Below are 14561 nucleotides of genomic sequence, written 5' to 3'. Positions count from 1 at the left end.
GTAGAATGCAGCAGTACTTCGTTCTTTTTTTAATGGTTGAGTAATATTCCACTGGTAAGATTTAACAGATGTTATTTATGGTTTGGATAGTGGACACTTAGGTTGCTTTTAGCTGTTTGCTATTATGAATAACACCCGTGGGATAATAGGAATTCTTGTGTGGACAAAGTTTTCATTTCCTTTCTCCCTATACCTGGAAGTAGAATTTCTGGGGGCTGTAGCAACCATTAAATTTTAAAGGACTGTTTAGCCCTTTCCAGAGCTGCTGTACCATAGGCCACGTCTCCCCCACACTGCTCCTCCCCAAGTGTTCAGGAAGCGTCAGTTTCAGACTACATCAGAATTCTCTGAAGAGTAATTGTAATACATTATGTGTGTGTTAGATTCTAATTTTTTTCCCTTTAAATAAAGAAAAACAGCATGGCTTATTTTAATCAGCTCCCCTTTAAGGCAGTTTAGTTTGCTAAATGTTGTAGCGTGTGTTTTCTTAAGTCTTCGCTCCAGTTAGCGCTGTACTTGAAACACCATGGAGTTCACACACTGACAGGTATTGAGTGTGATGATTTCAAGTCAGTCATCGCAATCATCCTTTTTTTTAGAAGAGCAGGGTCTCCCCAATGTTTCCCTGTTCATCTACAGCAATGTCTCTTCTCTACCCAAGAGACAATCTACTTTTCCTTCCTCAATCCAGCTCTCATTACTGTACCACGTCCGGGAATAAGACAGTACAACTATGGAGCTCCCTCCCCTCGATTATCTTTAATCTCTGAGCCTTGTTCCCTAGCCATTAGTGCCTTGGGTTTGTTGTTGTTTTGTTTTTAGTTACCACCTTAGACTTATCCCTTCATCAGTGGATGTTTGCTTTGCTTACCGTCTTGGCTAAGAGGCTTGATACTGATCTCATTTGCATACAAGCTTCGGACTTGGCTTTGGTTTCTCTTGCTTAAATAATCGTGTGGGACATTGTTGGGACATTGTGAATGTTTGTGTACATAGGACTGTACGGCACTGCCCAGCTCATTCCCCATGTGGCCAGGACTCTGAGGTTCCCACCAGGAGTGTAGGAGTGTGCTGGTCACTTTTTTTTCTTTTTTGTCAACTTGGCTCAAGCCTTCTCAGAAGAGGGAATTTCAGGTGAGAAAAAAAAATGCCTCTACCAGATTGGCCTATAGGCAAGCCAGAGGGCATTTTCTTGCCGATGATTGGTGTGGGAGGGCCCAGCCCACAGTGCAGGGGTGCCACCCCGGGATAGGTAGTGCTTGGTTGGGAAGCAAGCTGAGAAAGTCAGGAGGAGCAAGCCAGTGAGGAGCACTCCTCCATTGCCTCTGCCTTAGTTACTGCCTGGGTTCCTGTCCTGACGTCCCCTGTTTATGGACCCTTAACGGGTAAGAGGAAGTAAAGCTCTTCCTCCCCAGTGTGGGGTTTTTGGTGGCGTTTTATCACAGTAGAAAGAGTGAGTTAGTACAACAAGAACCACCCCCCACCTCATTCGACTTCTGATTATTTTTTTAATTGAAAAAAAAAAAAGATAGGTATTCTTGAGTGTTTGTACTGAGATCTCTTCTCGCTTCATCTACATTCCTAGTGAGTAATTGGGATGGTCACCTTGTCGTGTGAGGCCTAAGCCTTCTTTGAAATGCTTTTCAGTCCTCATCCAGTTGACTTGTTTTTATTTGGGTAGATTATCTCATTGTTCAGACTTTTAATACGTGCTGGACGCAGTGTCTTTATCGTGCGTATGAGTTGCAAACATTTTCTCCTGCTGTGCTGCTGGCTTTTTAGATAACAGATATCTCTGAGGGACTTCAGGGAGGCTCACTTGCTCAGTTTTTACAGGTTGTGCTTCCACGGCTTTACATAATGTATCTCCTCCAACCTAAATTCTCCTATGCCTTCTTCTAGAAGTCTTGATCTTTTTGTTGCTTCATACAGCAGCCCCAATAATTAGTTTTCTAGGTGGAAGCTGAGGGTTAGGACTTACTTATTTACTCATGTGCATGCTTTTGTGACCATGTTCTTTCAAGACTGCGCTTTCTCCCTTGAATTTCTATGGCCCCTTTGTCAGAAAGAAGCCAACCTTGGGTCTGGGAATTTATCCTGTGTCTCCCGCTTCTTTTCTGTTGTGTAGTAGATCTTACTTTATACCTGCACTACATACTGTGTGGGTTTCACATTAGCTTTAGAGTAAGTTTGGGTGTGGGTGGTTTTAGAATGTTAACTTCCAGTTTTTTAAAAGATGTCCGTATTGTGTTCTTGTGCATGTGTATGTGTGTGGATATGTTCACATGAGCACAGGTGCCTGCAGAGGCCAGAGAAGGGTGTTGGATCCTCCAGAGCGGTGGCTCTCACCCTTCCTAATGCTGCAACCCTTTAATCCAGTTCCTCATGTTGTGGTGACCCCCCCCCCAACCATAGAATTATTTTTGTTGCTATTCCATTAATTGTAATTTTGCTACTGTTAGGAATTGTAATGTAAATATCTGCATTTCCATTGGTCTTAGCTAACCCCTAAAGGGGTCGTAATTCAGAGGTTAAGAACCACTGCCCTAAAGCAAGTCATAGGCAGTTGTGTGCTGCCCCACAAGGGAATCAAACCCAGGTTCTCTTCAAGAGCCTTAAATGTTCTTAACCACCTAGTCACCTCTCCAGCTCTCATCTCCATGTTCAAAGTGATTTTAGACAGCCTGGCCTACGTAAGCGTTCACTTACATTCTCAGGACTAATGCCTACTAAAAGAAAAAAGTCTTCATAATGGCGTTTGCAGGATCAGTTGGAGACACTGAGAAAAATCATATTTATTCTTGCAGACAACTGAATCTATACTCTATTAGAAGAACAATGGTATATATCTTTGTTTCCCTAGATCATTTTCATTTCTCTTAGCAGTGTTTAGTAGTTGGCAGTGTACTGGTATTTTCACCAATGGTTAAGGTTGCTATTTGTAGTTGGAAGTTTTCCTGTGTCATACTTGCTCCTGTAGCTGCTGGGACCCAAGTAAACACACAGAGACTTATATTACTTACAAACTGTATGGCCCGTTGCTTTCTTGATAGCTAGCTTGTATAACTTAACTCAACCCATTACTATTAAGTTATGCATTGTCACATGGCTTCGTGGCTCACTGGCACTTTCACATCTTGCTTCTCCTGGTGGCGGCTTGCAGTATGTCCCCCACCTCTGCCTTTCCTCTTCCTGTCTGTCCAGTTTGAATGTACCATATAACCTTATTCTGCCTCACCATTGGCCAAACAGCTTTATTTGTCAACCAATCAGAGCAACACATATTCACAGCATACAGAAAGATATCCCACAGCAGTTCTTGTCTTTTATTCTTTTGCCACTATTTAAACAAACGTATCTGGTTTCTGCAATCACTTTATTGTTAACAAGTAGATGAGATGCAATTCTTTTATTTTAGGTCTTGACATTTCTCATATACACTGTAAACTTTTCATTAATCTTAGAAGATATATAGTAGATGGCATATAAGATCACACTACCTGGTGACAAAGAGGATAATTAAAAAAAAAAAACTTTATGTATGGGTATATATCTGCACGTATGCATGTATTCATGCTGAATGCTTATGGAGGCAAAGGAGTGCATCAGATCTGGAACTGGAGTTACAGGTGGTTGTAAGCCACTGTGTGGATACTGGGACTCAAACCCAGGTCCTTTAGATGAGGAAGTGCTTTTATCCTCTGAGTCATCTCTTTAGCGCCCAGATAGGATAATCGTAACTTTCCATGAGCTCTCTGTCTTCATATGTCTTGTTTTGCATTAAGTGGATAGTATTTCTCCACCTTAGGGAGCAAAGTCTGCAATCTTTTACCATTACTATGGTATCAACTGTGTTTAGGTTGTTTTAACTTTGAAACAAATAATGCGATGCACATTAGTAATGGAGTAGACGGCAAACCCATGTCATGTCAAGAGCTGTTAGTAAGAGCAGGTGACGATGTCCAGCACAGGAGTAAAGCAAGTGAACAAACTCAAAGACAAGTATGGACAGGAATGCACAGATGTTCCACTGATATCACAGCTGATAGTGAAGGAATATTTTCCTCTTAAAAAAATGTGTTTCCTGTTGTTATAATTCAGACACACCTGAAACACTGAGTTGTAGACTTGTGCTTGAGACCAACTTAAACATTTATTCACATAAGAACCTTGTACATATTCATCTGTGAAAGTTGCTCTTCTATATTAACCTTTGTTGTTATGTCTAAGTATCTATATTTTTTCTCTGTGGTCATACATAGCTCAAAAGACATATAACAACACTGGTGGAGAGCAGTCATTGAAATAAATAGTCCTGGAACATGTAGTAAGTATCCACATAGACGTAAACTTGATTTTTAACTCCTTTCTTGGAATGTACAGATGTCATCTGGGTCATTGTTATTATTTATTTATTTATTTATTTTTGCAATGTGCATGTGATTCAAGAAGGCTGTAGACAGTTATTACTACAGAAAACAATAATGTTCCAGATAATTTTCAGGGTTTAGAAGTTTTTCAAGTAAAATGTTCCCAGGTTTTGGTTTCTTCTTTTTTTCTTTCGTTTTTGTTTCTGTTTTGAGATAGGTCCTACTACATAGACCAGGTTGGCCTTGAACTTACAGAGGTCTGCGTGCCTCTGCCTCCCAAGTGCTGAGGTACAAGTCATATATGTCCACACCTGGCCAGAGTTTGATTTCTTCTTTAGTTTTGTGATTTGGGATAACTTAATTTCAGTTTTTTTTTTTTCATCCATCAAATAGCAATAATAGTTTTATAGGGCTCTTTTAAATTGGTTGTGTGCAGAAGGCTTCGAGTTGTGCCGGACCATGATAACTGTCTGTTGTCCTTGAGAGTGTAAGCAAGCTTTGTGCTGTAAAGGCTCCTTATGCTTCACCATTGTCACCAGACACTGGCCAGCCATTTAATATGTTACTTTACAAATCTTTGCTTTTCCTCTTGTCAGGAGCGGGTCGTGTGCCTCATAGAACATCCCTGTTCGGAGATAGTACAAAGGAAGGTATTGCTTGAAGCGGAGCTTTGAAAGTTCTGTCTTTGCTGCATACTTAAACACAGTCAGGTCATGTTCTTCTTCCAAGTGAAGACCAAGGAATGGTATTTCTCAAGAAGAGAAGAAATGTCACAACACTGAAAACCTACATTTAGTAGAATGTCTGAGGTTTGGTATTGTCTTCCAAGGCAAGGTGGACTTAAAATTTATATACATACATACATACATATATATATATATATATATACATATATATTTAATAATTTTTTTAATCTTTATTATGTAAACAGTGTTCTTTCTGAATGTATCCCTGCACACCAGAAGAGGGTACCAGATCTCATTACAAATGTTTGTGAGCCACTATGTGGTTGCTGGGAATTGAACTCAGGACCTTTGGAAGAGCAACCAGGGCTCTTAACCTCTGAGCCATTTCTCTAGCCCCTAGAATTTATATTTGTAATAGCTTCCAAGACTAGAAATTATGATGTAGAGAACTCCCCGGGTCTCTATGGTATTCTAATAAATATAATTTGCAAATATGGTTGTAAGTTCACATGTGAATAACTTCCTTCTATATATAATCAAGAAAAGTTATTTTTGAACTGGCTTTTTGGAGCCCATATCCTATGGTGGGACACCTTGCACAGCCTTGATGCCAGGGAAGAGTCAGACTCTGCTGACTCCCCACAAGAGGCCTTACCTTTTTGGAGAAGGGGATGGGGGAAGGCAGGGCAGAGCAGGAGGAGAGATGAGAGGGGGATCTGTGGTTGGTATATAAAATGAATAAAAATTTTCTTAATAAAAAGAAAAAAGAAAAAGAAAAGTGATTTTCCCTCTTACTCTTCTGAGAATTCCAGTCTGAATTTAGCATCAGGGCCTGATTTGACTCCAGAATATAGAATTTGGGACCTTCCTCCATGTGTGCTGTTCCCATGTAAGCTCACTATAGCGATCAATTATGCTCAAGCCTGATAAAGTGCTTTGTAACTGGGAAAACATGCAGCTTAATGATTGCTTCCGTGTTTCCGGTTCACCCTCCCCTCCCTATTTAGTAGGTCACTGGTGGAGGTGGTGTGGTAGCAGAGCCACCTCTGTGACTTGGGCTGCCTCTTAGATGCCTTTGCTTTATACCTCTACTAGGCGGGAACAATTTTTCGTGGTTGTTATTTTCATCTTTTATTCGTTAGTGATGTATGTTTGTGGGTGGGTTTTTCTGTCCCGCCTGCCAGCTCCCAAATAATCACATGGAGACTTATTAATTAGGAAAGTATGGCCAATAGCCTAGGCTTGTCCCACTAGCTCTTATAACTTAAATTAACCCATTCCCATCCATTTCTGTGCTGCCCCAAGGCTTGTTTATCTCACCTACATACTGTCCATTCTGCTTGCTTTGCATGCTGGCATCTCCTCGCCGCCGTTCTTCTTCCCAGAGTCTTCTGTGCTGGGCTGTCTTCCCTATACCTTCTGCCTAGATAATGGCTCTTCAGCTTTTTAATTAAACCAATAAGAAGGCACATTGGAAAAGACACATCTTCACAGTGTACATAAAGATTACTACACAACATATGTTCATTGAAGAAAATTACAAAATATATATCAGCACAAAGGAAAAAAATACTATTTTTGAATGCAGGAAGGATGCCTTTATTTTTGAACAGTTTTAATGCAAAAGTCTATTTATGCTAAACATAGGATTGTTTCTTTAATCCTTAATAAATATTCAGTATAATTCAATTTTTTTATATAATACTCTATATAAGATACTGTATTGTATATACTATCTAATGGTGTAATAGATTGTGAACTACTTTCAGCTTTTTAAAAATTTTGACATACAACAGCTTTTTCTAATTTTTGCTGTTAGAAACAATATATATAATAATCATTCTTTTTTGCTAAATATTTTTACATACCCTCCATGTTCTTTATTTTCTTCTAAAATAGGGTAAATCTTAGGCTTGCAATTGCCAATTAAGGGACATAAAACGTTTTTTGGCATTTCCAGTCAAAATGAGCCTGTCACCACAGTTTAAGAGAGCACCTGTTCAGTTCCCTCCCGGTGTACTCCGCTGTCCCAGGAAACCCCGTTGATCTCATTTTTTCCGTAGTAGGTTAATTTACATTGTCTGGGATTGTATGCAAATGGAGCTACACTCAGCAAGCTTGCGTTTATCTAGTTTCTGCTTCAAGGTAATTTCTCTGTTCATTATTGTTATACCAATGATATAGTAGTGCTGGGTTCTGCAGCTGCATGGACTTGCCAGAGTTAACTCAACTGGCATTGTGTTTTTCTTTGTTTGTTTTTGTTTTTCCATTTGACGCTGTTAATACCAAACCTGGTTCTAACTTTGCTCTACTGACTTTGTACAAGTGTAATACAGCTGATATTATTGTGTTGGCAAAGTTAAATTGTTGATATTTTGAAACTGAAGAAATTTAGTGTGAGAAAACCTACAGTTATTTTTCTTTCATATTTTCTTTTTTGGAGATGTCTTTAGGGGCACATAGAATTATGGCGTGGGTCATAATGGATGAATTTGTCAGAACACTAGGAAATTTGCAATTTACATAATTTAACAAGCACTTTATAGCAACAACACACTTTTGTTATGGTTTATTTTGTTATAGCCCCTTCTTCTAATAAGGTAATGTATTTCTCCATAGCAAGGACCCTTTTCATTCCTTTAATAAGCTGATATTTATAAAAAAAATTTATATTTACCTGTCAAATGACTCCTTGTGCATTAAATTTGAACAAAGAAAGATTCTGAGGTAAAAGTATTGAATGTCACAAAATAATATTCCTGAATCCGGTCTGGAGAAGTTGCCAAAGTGTCTTTTTCCTCTTGGTAAGGTACGAAGTTGACTGAGGAGGCCGGGAGAATCTGAAGACTCCGATGACATCAGAGCTACTTTTCAGCAAGCTTCTCAGCTTCCTTTTCCACATAGCAGAGGCTCAGCCCGGAGACAGACGGTGAGAATCCTCTCCCTCCATTCTTTGGCTTCCTCGTTGTGGCTTTAATGTGTTTGGACATTTCTTTCGCAGTTGTGAATGAGCTTGCAGTTACCAGACGTGTATTCTGTGTTTTGTCTGTATCACTTATTTCTTTCGGCGGTATACTTAAGAAAACACGTAAGAGCCAATCTCAGGAATGTACAGTAAAGAATCAAAGGTTAAGTGCATAGGAAAAACCAAAAACCAAGATTGTTGTGACTAGAAACGGGTAGATTACTTCTGTGCAGATGGACTGAAAAGAGAAAATAGTGCTTGTGTTGATGATATTTAATTTCTTATCCAAACCCATAGAAAATGTAAAGGTATTAACAGAAGTAGCGATCCTATTTTATGCAAAAAATTTAATTATTGTTTGGAAACGAAAATAGAAATATTTAATTATTGTGGGCATGTCATAGTGTGGGTCAGTCATTACTTTCGGGGCTGTATAAAGTGGTTGCTTCCTATAAGGCATTTTTGAGAAATGATAAAATATTTGGTTTGAGTTAATAAGAGAGATGGGTGAGTAGGAAATTCCAGTTGAAATAACAATACTATTTTTCTGGTGTAAGTGCAGCCTTGGACCTTATGTGATTTATTCATGGGCTCCAGCAGTCTGTGCAAGCTAGGAAAAAGCAAAGGGATTCATTGTTGTGTTTGTAAGTTTTCAGGAAGAGTTTGCTTTCTGCTAGAGAACTGAATCTCTGGTCAGAAAAAGTAGCAGCTTCCCCCCAGATTCACCTTGTTTTAACTGACATGCTCCTGGGAAACAGGAGTGGTCATTTTGAGCCAACTGCTGTTCAGAAAACCTAGCCGTGAGGGTAGCTTAATTGTCTCCTTAATGTTTATATTTTTTTGTCATTTTATAAAGAAAATCCTTAAAATGTTCTGTTTCAAAAACTGCCTGAATTTAGCAGTATTTGGTCACTTGTTATTTTTCACATTTTTATACATTCTGTGCCTCTAAGTTACAACTATATGAACTCTGTTTCTATTTATTAACAACGGTTATTTCATTCATGAACATTCTGTGTTCCCACGCTGAAATCTGTTTATGCGGTGAAAACTTGGAACTCCTTTCTCAACTTTTAAGTTGATTCAGATGAATTCCAGAAGGTGGACCCCGCCCAGGTGTGATGAGTTTGACGGTGTTTGCCCAACACCCTTGGTTTACGGAGTTACCAGAAGTTGCTGTCACTTCGAGTTGAACAGGACCTTGACGATGAGCAGATAAACCTACAGGCCATATGAAGTTCTTAGAAAATCAGCATATTTAGCTGCTCTGGTGGCCCTGTAATCCGGCACTGGAGGCTGAGACACGACAGTGTTGAGTTCCAGGCCAGACTGGGCTACCTGGTAGTGGTGTGAGACAGCCTATCTCAAGAGAAGTGGGTGAGGGCAAACTCTCAGTGTAGAGTTTCCTTCTCAGTAAAATAAGATCATTGAGAACAGCGAACAACTTTGAAAATACAAAAATACATCACTGGTAGTGATTTCTTTGTTTATTTACTCTAGATCTTTTATAGACATTTAACATGGGTCAAGATTTTTAAGGTGAATATGCCTGGTTCTTATTTTCTAAAATGTGTTCATCAGGATTGGAGATGTAGCTTGGTTGATAAAATACAAGCACAAAGCCCTGGGTTCTGTCCTAACACTGCATAAAAACCAGGACCACAAGACCCAGACCTGTAACACCAGCACATAGGAGGCAGAGGCAGGAGACTGGGTACAAAATCACCCTTGGTTACACAGTCTGAGATACTATATATGTATGTATGTATATATAGTGTATTACACACACACACACACACACACACACACACATATTTGAACACTTGTTCGCCAGAGCCATGGTCAAGTAAGCTTTGTTATGGCTGGGTCATGATTTCTAATGTCATTAGCCGGCTTTCAATAAGTGGACAGTGTCACCCTCAGATCTGGTAGGCCAGTGTTTGACAAGTTAAAGATATTTATGGTGTTTTTAATTCAGAGTTTATCATATAACCACACTGAAACCAGTTATACTTTTAAGGGCAGTAATGTCTTTTTTAATGAAGAAGAGGATTGAAGTAATGATTAGTTTATTAATTATTGAGAACTATATAAAGCATGGAGTGTGTATGGAGCTTTTAATGTCCTATGCTAGTTTATCCGTATTTGTTAGCTCAGCTCTTTCAAGAAACAGTCATCTTATGTAGTAACTAACAAAAGAAATTTACCCTTAATAGGGGAATTTTATAGGACTCTATACACTGAGCACTACTCACTTTCTTTGTCCACTATTCATTAGCTTATTTTTATATTTAAAAAAACCACTTAAACAAAAAGTGAATATCTTGAGTAGAATTGATAATGCTAATTGACGGACTGTGAGTCAACTTGACTTGAATATCTGAACATAATAATTTTTCCAGAGAAGGAAATGCTTTCTATGATAGACTTTTTCACTAAGAAAATTTGTCTACTCTGTAATCTTGGTAGTCTGATTAAATTGTGGGTGACTTTCAGCCGGTGTTTTGAGTATTCAACTTTTATGTCAGAGAAAGAGATTTGTTTAATGACAGAAAAATGGCCGGAGATTGAGTTGGTTCTGATAGATTGGGATGCCAGGTTGTTTGGGTCAGCAGAAAAAATACATGGAAATGTCTTTCTAAAACACGTCCGGGGCTAGTGATACCTCAGTACGTAAGGATGGAGTCTGGGACACCTGAGTGCGACCTCCCAGACTCACACGGTGGAAGGAGAGAACTGACTCCTGAAAATCGTCCCTAACGCACACAATGGTGGCATGTGTGTGCCCACACATACACTAAATAAATGGAAAGAAAGATTTTTTAAAAAGCCAACACTCCTGAAAGAGTAGTACTCCTTCAGATCCAGAGAGCCCCAGTGGAGGCCTGACATCAGGTATTAATACAGAATTCCCTAGGTACTGTGCACACCTGTGATGAAGTCTAATTTAAAGCGAGCTGGCATAAGAGATTAACAATAATAGCTAATGATAAGAAAGAATAATCTAGAAATATGGTATAAGAAACCTTTTGTGGAGAAGCCTTTGTCTTGACGCACCTTACCCTGTGCTAACTGTGGTAGGCCAAGGGTCCTCAAACTGGAAAGCAAACCCTTGGCTGTGTAGCGCTAATAATGCATTGCCTTTTGCTTAGCACATAACCCTATGGAGGGCATTTCAACTTCTACACAAGGCCGCAGGAATGTGGTCCAGGCAAAACCCAGATCAGTCAATTTAATTGGAATTAATTGCCATAAGTCAAGTTGGCTGCCACCAGCCGGTTTGGCTGCCTCACTGGAGCTTCGCTGGCTATGGGCAACCCTGGTAAGAGGATCTAGATGCTTGGCTCCAATGAGGTGTTGTTAATTTCCAGCATTGCTCCCATCTCCTTCTAATTCCCTTCCTCACAGCCAGCCATCTTACTGCAGAGGCTTAACCTTTACTCTTTCCTGAGGTCCTTGCCCCAATGTCTTAACCACCAGATTTCCCCCCAACTCCAATTTATTTGTGTTGTGTTTTCTAGACAGTTAATACTTGAGCCATTCTCCCAGCTTAACGATCCTAGAAAAATAACAAGGCTTCCTTAATTACTCCTGACTTACCACTACAATGGGAAAAGCATAATTAACATTTCTTCTAAATTTGATGTCTGTAAAGAATGGCCTCTCCTTGACTCTTCTGAATAATTAAACTAACGTCATTGGGGAGGAAAATCCCTACTGTACTAAACTTCCTGATGGGCCTGGAATTTCTGCTGTTCTGTGATGGGTTCAAATGACGTAAGTAAAACAATGATGCGGAACCAGCTGTGAAGCCCACACTGTCTTGCACAGACCCTGGTCTTTTTCATTTGGCTGGCTAATTGGATCTTCTTGACTACCTCACTCTTGACCATCCAAACTTGGCATGTTTCTAACAGCAGGGTTTTTTGATTTTGGTATCAGACTCAACTCTCGTTTTCAAGTCCTGTTGGTCCCTTTGCGCTTCCACACAGAAGGCTCCTTCATGGAGTGGCCTGAGCAACACTTGGTGAGAAGTCTTGCCTCCTACGTTGCCACTGACTCCACACTCCCCTTGCCATACATACCAAGTTGTCCTCCAGGCTGGTGCTTTTCAGTGTGTGCACAGTGAAGGCCCAGTTTCCCTTATGCTTGCAGGTCATTTTAGTGCTACGGGGGCACACACTCTGGTTTTCAAAGGCTTCTCATGTGTCAGAGGAAATTAAGCAAAAGGCTGTTTGTCCAAATCTTTCACCAGGCCCAAGGATATCATATTAGTGTGCAGGTTCCTAATTACCAGCAAGTTCTGGTCTTTGAGGAGGTAACGATGTTTCTTGAGTGTGCTGGGTTATGTGTACCCATCTCTTCCTTTCTTGTTCTCAGGACCCTTCCACTCCCTAAAGCGTTCCAGTTGCCAGAGCCCTTGATTGTCCCCAAAGCCAGCTCACACGCCACCTCTGTAGAAACACCTCTTAGAAACACTTCCCTTCTCTTTCTCCATCTCTTCGCGCCATGAATTTATCTTCAGAGCTTTCTCCATTTTCTCCATGTTCTGTTGAACTGTTGGCCCAGTATGTTGTTGACTGAAAAGCTCGTGAAGCTGGTGCGGACAGGGTTGTCATGGGTTATTCTTGCCGCCCCAGTTCTTACCACACGGCAGCTTCTTTATCAGCTGTGTGGTAATACAGTCTTAATGGTATGGTAAATTCGCAATGGTGCTGACGGCGAAGACGGGAAACGTCCCTCATCTTCTACTCATTTAAAACAAATATCCTTTTCTTTCAACTAAGTCTTGGGGACATTTCAACAGAGAGAATACCCCCCTTCTTTCTCTTCTTTTTTCTTTTGTCTTCTGTAGTACCAGGAATCGAACCTATCTAAGGATTCGTGCATTTTAGGCAAGGGCTCTCCCACCGAGCCACACCCCGATCTGAGGGCATCCTTTATCTGTCCTAGTTACAGGCAACTAGAAAACAAATATTCTGTGTGAAGGCAGTGAAAGTACCACTTCTTGGCATTGGTCCCCGTATATCATCAGTGTTTCTCAGACTTCTCAAGGCTACATTATATTCTTAATCTGTTGAGGACCCAGGTAAGTTTTTGTCTAGGTCAGCCATAAGCCCTGTTAGGTACCATATGAGAAATTTTAACTGAGAGAAATTTTGACATGCAAAAATCCTCCAAGATGCATTTCATTTGTCATTAAAATGATGGCACGTGACTTCTGAATGGCACCATGTACACACATGGCGCACCAGAATGATGCACCAAAGCACATAGCATTTTAGTACCATGAAGGTAGTCCTCCTGACTCTTGTGCATTCTGAATAAGGACTCTTGAGCTTCGCTGGCCCATATTCTGAGACCACTGTTATGGAAATTCACTTTCTGAATTTCTAGCGGAGTGTTCTATCCATCTTTCCTAATGTAACCTAACTTCTGTGTTTTAGAGTTGTTAGTTTTTTCCTTAACTTCAACAGAGTTCATCATGTTACCCACTCTTCTATTAATGTCTAGACATAGAATGTGCTGGAACCTAGTACCAGTGTCAGCTGGGCAGTCGTAAGACAGAGATGCTTACTCAAGGAGAAGTCATTTTATTTGTGGATACTCATAAGGTCATTCCTAGTCATGCACTGTCAGTAACCCTGGCTTTCAAGAGCTGTCCCTTTTTATGACTTCTGAAACTCCACGTCCTTCTCCAGTGGAAGTTGGGTCATTAATAAAGTCTTACGATGAAGTCGGCATCTTCCTTTGGGACGGTGGTAGGCTCTCCTTCAAGTCTTCCATTCTCCTCTCCTCTGTGTGTCCTTCCCTTCCTCTGGCCTCAGCCTGACCCCTGATGCTGGCTCTTTTTGGCTCTCTGGCAGATACTCCTTTGGCCCCAGTGACTCCTGGTTGGTTTTTTTTTTTTTTTCTTCTTCTCACTCCCTGCTCTCTTACCTTGGCTGATACTCTGTTAAATTCTTTCTGAGGTCTTAGCAGGACAATCAGTCTCTAGAGTATTTAACGACTCTTCCAGTCCCTGAGTACTGGGTCTTCCCGAGAGTTCTGGGAATGCAGCCTCGTGTACCTTGCAGCTGGATGGTAATCCCAAAATGGCTACTCATCAGACACTGGATTTCCTAACAGCTCATAGTCTCCTATTGTACAGTGATGTCATCATGATGGGAGCAGGAATCTGGGGACTTAGCATGATCACCAGTGATAATCTCAAGGCACAGCATGAAGCCCGCAGAATATTGGGAGTCTTTTAGTCTTTTAATCTTTTGTTCTAAACATAGTAGGCCCTCAGTAAATGTTTACCAAGGAAGTTTTTTTTTTCCTCATTAGTGTTGAAAAAAAAAAAAACCCTTAGCCCTAGAAACTGTTTAATAAATTAAACCAGATCTCTACTCCACGTGCTCACTCATAGCCAGAGGAATATGCCTTTAAGCTGGGCACAGTGGCACATTCCTATAATCACGGTACTTCAGCGGCTTCAGCAGGTAGAATGATGAGTTCAAGGCCAGCCCAGACTGTGTAGGATGTAAGACCTTTTCT

At 40.4% G+C, this 14561-nt stretch overlaps 1 protein-coding gene across 3 annotated transcripts in view; it reads left to right on the top strand.

Moving 5' to 3' along the window:
- The window catches only part of Nrip1 (nuclear receptor interacting protein 1), an 87358-nt gene that overhangs the window by 35315 nt on the left and 37482 nt on the right, over window positions 1-14561 (top strand). For 2 of the 3 annotated variants that reach the window (XM_016002142.3, XM_076549119.1), the window contains exon 3: window positions 7866-7985. The exons of the other annotated variant lie outside the window; for it this stretch is intronic. The gene's annotated coding sequence lies outside the window, so the exon portion shown is untranslated. The remainder of the gene's footprint in view (window positions 1-7865; window positions 7986-14561) is intronic. 3 annotated transcript variants of the gene reach the window in all.

Source organism: Peromyscus maniculatus, chromosome 12 (assembly GCF_049852395.1).
Source record: "Peromyscus maniculatus bairdii isolate BWxNUB_F1_BW_parent chromosome 12, HU_Pman_BW_mat_3.1, whole genome shotgun sequence".
NCBI classification, from domain to species: Eukaryota; Metazoa; Chordata; class Mammalia; order Rodentia; family Cricetidae; genus Peromyscus; species Peromyscus maniculatus.
This window is presented reverse-complemented; position numbering and strand designations above follow the sequence as displayed.